The sequence below is a fragment of the Acipenser ruthenus genome, chromosome 44 (assembly GCF_902713425.1).
Source record: "Acipenser ruthenus chromosome 44, fAciRut3.2 maternal haplotype, whole genome shotgun sequence".
In the NCBI taxonomy this organism is placed as follows: Eukaryota; Metazoa; Chordata; class Actinopteri; order Acipenseriformes; family Acipenseridae; genus Acipenser; species Acipenser ruthenus.
Window position 1 is genome coordinate 7,897,703 of NC_081232.1, and position 6,839 is coordinate 7,904,541.

The 6,839-nt window shown below is 49.5% G+C and overlaps 1 protein-coding gene across 2 annotated transcripts in view; it reads left to right on the plus strand.

Moving 5' to 3' along the window:
• LOC117398800 (uncharacterized) overlaps positions 1–6,839 on the plus strand; it is a 121,476-nt gene that overhangs the window by 57,576 nt on the left and 57,061 nt on the right. The gene's annotated exons all lie outside the window — the stretch shown is intronic.

Consider the following 6,839-nt stretch of genomic DNA (forward strand, 5'->3'; position numbering starts at 1 on the left):
AAGTCTGATTTAATTACTCTGCGATGTAAGGTTTACTCAGAACAGAGGTGATTAGGATAATTTAAGTAACATGGTGTTTAGTTTTAAAATAGATTGTGGTATTGAGCACTTACTAACATTTAAATATTCCTAACATTGTCTTTTAAAAGGTTATTTTCATATTAATCCAGTTATTAAAAGTTGTGTATTTCAGCCACTAGATGGCGCTGTGTAACGCCAAGTCTTTATAGCTAATTGTTTCATGAATGTATTGCACGTTTGGTATTCACGTTACAACAGTTTAAGAAATATAATATGTAAACACCAGTAACTGAATTTAACTAAATAGATAAATACATATTATTAAAATGCCATTGCATGTTTTTAGTCTGGTTTTAAAAACAGATCGAGTCTCAGCTTCCCTCACATGTGCTGGCAGCTCATTCCAAAGTTTTCGGCCTCTATAACAAAAAGCCCTTCCTCCCCATTTAACATACTTTATTTTAGGGATTACCAGCAATCCCATATTCAGGGATCTCAGGTTATCTAATGTTCTCAGTTGTTAATGTATCCTGTCTGTTCTTGAACACACCTCCCAGCTAACCAATTATTTATTGATGAAATTCTACTATATCGTTCATCACCTCTGCCAAAAACAGGCAGTAGACCCGAAAGAATGGGTTTGCAATGTAGCTCTTTCAGTTTCTTAGTTATAGACTTAAGTCTTTGTTTCTTCACTTCTGATTTTCTGTCTTTTATGTCATTAGCACCTTCATGCACAATTACTACCGGCCCTGTTTGTGTTTTATTGGATCCATTTACCAGTTTGTGCATTCTAATATCAATGCCCTGAATGTTTGCTCCTGGAAGGCAGGTTACAGACCTGTTCAATGGATCTTTACGAGTGAAATCACGATCAACATAGTGAATTGTAGAATCACCTACCAATGAAACATCCACATTGCTTTCTTTAGGGTCTAATTTCTGGTACTTTATTTGTTGGATAATACAATACCCTCTGGTTGTTTATTTGTAGGTGTTCTATGGCTTTTCCTAGCTGTCACCCATGGTCTAGTCAAGTTAGCATCCTCTCCATGTAACCCTTCCATAACAGGACATGCAGTGTTTGATAAGGAGGAGTTTGATTCCTCATGAGCATTTGAGACCAATAAGTTAGAGGTCTCAGCTGCAATATCTGAAGTTAACCAGGTGTTTACCTCATGAACACTGTTTTCTATAAACTGCTCACTTGTATAGATCTGAGTGTTACGATTTGATTTTCAAGTTCAGCGACTTTCTGCGTTAATGTATTTATAAGAGAACATTCCTGACAATAAAAGACTTTCAAAAATCGTGCTGGATCAACAGCTGTATACATTTCACATGAGCTGCACTCCGTAGCACGCATTGCAGATTTCATATCTATCATAACAACTCGCATGATAATCGTTAACCTCTTCAACTCCAGATTCAAAATGAACGTGCACTCCAGGTACCAGATTTAGACATTATTGTAATTGGTATCAAATAATATTTGGAAAAAAAGTCAATACATTTATAACAGTTTGTAACAGGGTGAGGTGCCCTGTACATTGTTTGTTTACTTTTAGATCGGGGTCCCCCTCTGCCCCTGTGTTATTTTGTATTATTATTATGATTTATTATTGTATATATGTCGGCGAGCGCCGTATATTTAGTTATTGTTTTATGTATAGATGTGACGGCGTAGCCGTTTGTGTTATTATTTAGTAGCGTGGATGGGAAGCCCCATCCACATAGGATTTTAGTAAACTCGTGCAGAAGGTGGCCATCTCCCGAATTAATTAGGTGATTTAATTTGTTGCTAATCGGGAGATGGTCACCTGTTATAAAAAGCCTGCAGCTCTCTAGCTCGGGGTGGGTGATAGAGAGGAGCGAGCGAGCAGAGAGACGGAGAGCGAGCGAAATTTACTTAAAAACGAAACTAACCAAGGATAGGGTCAGTGAAGGCGATTGCCCAGCCTGACCGGTTGTAGTGTTCGTGATTTGTTTTTGTTAACCCTTTTATTTTCTGTATTAAATGCTGAGCGCAATCACGCGCTCAGCTTAACCAAAACCCAAATCTCTGTTTGTGTTTCCTGCATCTGGTCTGACGCCACCCACTCCGGCCGTCTTTGTGACACGTGGTGTCCTGCGTGGGATCGTAGCGCCTCCTGGACTCAGGCAGAAGTGAGGTACTGCAGTTTTTTCGTTTTTTTTCGTTTTTTCTAATTGTGGTTGGAGGGAGAAAGGAGAGTAAGGAGGAAGAAGGATGGGAGGAAAACGGAGGATAGGAAGAAGGATGAGCTGCAGACAGCAGCAGCTGCAGCAACAGCAGCCCGGGTGTTACTGCTGCGCTGAGCCTGGGCATTCCAGGACCAACTGCCCCTGGTACCCCCTCGGACAGCGACCCCAACTATGCCCCATCTGCGGAGGTGAGCACTACGTGGCCCGCTGCCCTGTCCATCAGGAGCAGGGGTCGCCTCAGTCTCCACAACCAGCAGGGGGAGGTAGACTGCTGCTCCCACCGCCCCAACAACAGCGGCCACAACAGCAACCACAGCAGCTGAACAAGAGGTGGTGGTCCAGGGTGCCAACTAAGTTTGGACCCCCGGACTGGGCAGCTGAACAGGAGCAGTGGAGGAAGGAGGGGGCTCCTATGTGCGGCGCCTGTGGCGAGTTTGGGCACGTCAGGGAAGACTGCCCTTACGGGGACCCCCAGTTTGAAGAGGCGTGGAACCAGGGTCTGGTGGGGGACGCTGCAGAGTGGTTCTGGGCAGTGGACCAGACCCGGTTATCTCCAGCACCCAAGAGTGAGGAGCCCGAACGTCCTGCGCCTGAAAGGGAGGAGCCCGAACGTCCTGCGCCTGAAAGGGAGGAGTCGGTACGTCCACAGCCCAGGTACCTGCCAGCAGAGGGAGAGTTCCTGCTGGTTCCACCTCCACCTCCGTGGGAGGACTGCATGTCGCTTCCACCTCCGCCAGCAGAGGGAGAGTTCCTGCTGGTTCCGCCTCCACCTCCTTGGGAGGACTGCATGTCGCTTCCACCTCCGCCAGCAGAGGGAGAGTTCCTGCTGGTTCCGCCTCCACCACACTGGGAGGACTGTGTGTCGCTCCCACCTCCGCCAGCAGAGGGTGAGTGCCTGCTGGTTCCGCATCCATCGCCGCCACCAGCAGAGGGAGCATGCCTGCTGGTTCCACCTCCATCGAAGCCACCAGCAGAGGGAGCATGCCTGCTGGTTCCGCCTCCATTGCCGCCACCAGCAGAAGGAGCATGCCTGCTGGTTTCACCGCTGCCTCCTTCGCAGCCAGAAGGGGAGGAGCAGGAGCTGCCTCCTTCGCAGCCAGAAGGGGAGGAGCAGGAGCTGCCTCCTTCGCAGCCAGAAGGGGAGGAGCAGGAGCTGCCTCCTTCGCAGCCAGAAGGGGAGGAGCAGGAGCTGCCTCCTTCGCAGCCAGAAGGGGAGGAGCAGGAGCTGCCTCCACCGCAGCCAGAAGGGGAGGAGCAGGAGCTGCCTCCACCACCACCCGAGGGAGAGCAGCAGGAGCTGCCTCTTTCTTCACCACCACCACCACCCGAGGGAGAGGAGCAGGAGCTGCCTCTCCCTTCACGACAGGATGGACCGAAACAGAAGGTTGGCGGTCCGCAGCTGCCCTTGCACAGGCTGCTAAAACGAGCAAGGGGGAAAACCGCTGGGTCGCAGCGGCTGAGAAGAGGGCCAAACCTAGCCCCAACGCTGGTCCTGGCTCCCCTCCTGCAATCGCCTCCCAAGGGTCCGCTGCCGCCGTCGCCTCCTGAGGGTCCGCTACCGCCGTCGCCTCCTGAGGGTCCGCTGCCGCCGTCGCCTCCTGAGGGACCGCTGCCGCCCTGTCGGGCATCGCCTGGGGTTGCCAGCCACTCCGCATCGCCTGGGGTTGCCAGCCGCTCCGCATCGCCTGGGGTTGCCAGCCGCTCCGCATCGCCTGGGGTTGCCAGCCGCTCCGCATCGCCTGGGGTTGCCAGCCGCTCCGCATCGCCTGGGGCTGCCTGCTCCGCATCGCCTGGGGTTGCCAGCTGCTCCGCATCGCCTGGGGTTGCCAGCCGCTCCGCATCGCCTGGGGCTGCCTGTTCCGCATCGCCTGGGGTTGCCTTTTGCTCCACACAGGGTGCAGGGTGCGAGGGAGAAGTGGAGCTCCCGCTGCCGCCTCTATGGCCAGGGGCTCCCCTCCCAAGTTCGCCTCCCGAGGGTCCGCTGCTGCTGCCGTCGCCTCCCGAGGGTCCGCTGCTGCTGCCGTCGCCTGGGGTTGCCAGGGATCCTGCTTCGCCTGGGGTCGTCGAGGGTCCTGCGTCGCCTGGGGTCGCCAGGGGTCCTGCTTCGCCTGGGGTCACTACACTATGGCCGGAGCCCCACGGAGGGGAACGGACGGCCATGAAGAAAGGGGGAGAGGTCAGGAGACCAGCTCCCCCAGCCGCACTTTCGCGGCCGGAGATCATGTGGTCGGAGCCCCACGGAGGGGAGCTGCCGGCCATGAAGAAAGGGGGGGAGGTCAGGAGACCAGCTCCCCCTGCCGCACTTTCGCGGTCGGAGATCATGTGGTCGGAGCCCCATGGAGGGGAACTGCCGGCCATGAAGAAGGGGGGGGAGGTCAGGAGACCAGCTCCCCCAGCCGCACTTTCGCGGCAGGAAACGCTGTGGCCAGAGCCCCACGGAGGGGAGCTACCGGCCACGAAGAAGGGGGGGGAGGTCAGGAGACCAGCTCCCCCAGCCGCACTTTCGCGGCAGGATAGTGTGTGGCGGGAGGCCCTGAAGAGGGAGCTGCCGGCCACGGAAAATTGGAGGGTGCCGGACCTCCCACCATGGCCACCCCCATGGACACTGTGCTTCCCCCTCTTCCGGGACTTTGAGACTGAGGGGGGAGGTGGCCGTTGGGGCCATGTGTGCATTGCACAAGGGGGGGGGATATGTAACAGGGTGAGGTGCCCTGTACATTGTTTGTTTACTTTTAGATCGGGGTCCCCCTCTGCCCCTGTGTTATTTTGTATTATTATGATTTATTATTGTATATATGTCGGCGAGCGCCGTATATTTAGTTATTGTTTTATGTATAGATGTGACGGCGTAGCCGTTTGTGTTATTATTTAGTAGCGTGGATGGGAAGCCCCATCCACATAGGATTTTAGTAAACTCGTGCAGAAGGTGGCCATCTCCCGAATTAATTAGGTGATTTAATTTGTTGCTAATCGGGAGATGGTCACCTGTTATAAAAAGCCTGCAGCTCTCTAGCTCGGGGTGGGTGATAGAGAGGAGCGAGCGAGCAGAGAGACGGAGAGCGAGCGAAATTTACTTAAAAACGAAACTAACCAAGGATAGGGTCAGTGAAGGCGATTGCCCAGCCTGACCGGTTGTAGTGTTCGTGATTTGTTTTTGTTAACCCTTTTATTTTGCTCTGTGAGCGCAAGTGTTCTTTTGTTTAAATATTTATTTTATTTTTGTTATTAATAAAAACGGCAGCCAGCCGATTCTTTCTTTTGAACTGCAGTACTTCCCCGGTGTCAGTTTTATTTTTCCCTTCCTGCTTCTGCCTGACGTCAGACCCTCGGTCATTCCTGTCACACAGTTTTATTAACCCTAGATAGTCATATTCAATAAAGCAAGACAGGCACAAAAGATTGATCTTTTTTTCAATTTTACTTTTGTATGAACAAAACATATATATTAGTTAGCAAAATGTATACAGTAAAATAAATTTTTATATACATAATAGAAATATTCAAGTTTTTTTATAAGAACATAAGAACATAAGAAAGTTTACAAACGAGAGGAGGCCATTCAGCCCATCTTGCTCGTTTGGTTGTTAGTAGCTTATTAATCCCAGAATCTCATCAAGCAGCTTCTTGAAGGATCCCAGGGTGTCAGCTTCAACAACATTACTGGGGAGTTGGTTCCAGACCCTCACAATTCTCTGTGTAAAAAAATGCCTCCTATTTTCTGTTCTGAATGCCCCTTTATCTAATCTCCATTTATGACCCCTGGTCCTTTTTTCTTTTTTCAAGTCAAAGAAGTCCCCCGGGTTGACATTGTCTATACCTTTTTAGGATTTTGAATGTTTGAATCAGATCGCCGCGTAGTCTTCTTTGTTCAAGACTGAATAGATTCAATTCTTTTAGCCTGTCTGCATACGACATGCCTTTTAAACCCGGGATAATTCTGGTTGCTCTTCTTTGCACTCTTTCTAGAGCAGCAATATCCTTTTTGTAACGAGGTGACCAGAACTGAACACAATATTCTAGGTGAGGTCTTACTAATGCATTGTAGAGTTTTAACATTACTTCCCTTGATTTAAATTCAACACTTCTAACAATATATTCAAGCATCTTGTTAGCCTTTTTTATAGCTTCCCCACATTGTCTAGATGAAGACATTTCTGAGTCAACATAAACTCCTAGGTCTTTTTCATAGTTCCCTTCTTCAATTTCACTATCTCCCATATGATATTTATAATGCACATTTTTATTGCCTGCATGCAATACTTTACACTTTTCTCTAATAAATTTCATTTGCCATGTGTCTGCCCAATTTTGAATGCTGTCTAGATCATTTTGAATGACCTTTGCTGCTTCAACAGTGCCTGCCACTCCTCCTATTTTTGTGTCGTCTGCAAATTTAACGAGTTTGCTTACTATATCAGAGTCTAAATCATTAATGTAGATTAGGAATAGCAGAGGACCTAATACTGATCCCTGTGGTACACCACTGGTTACCTCACTCCATTTCGAGGTTTCTCCTCTAATCAGTACTTTCTGTTTTCTACCTGTTAACCACTCCCTAATCCATGTGCATGCATTTCCTTGAATCCCTACTGCGT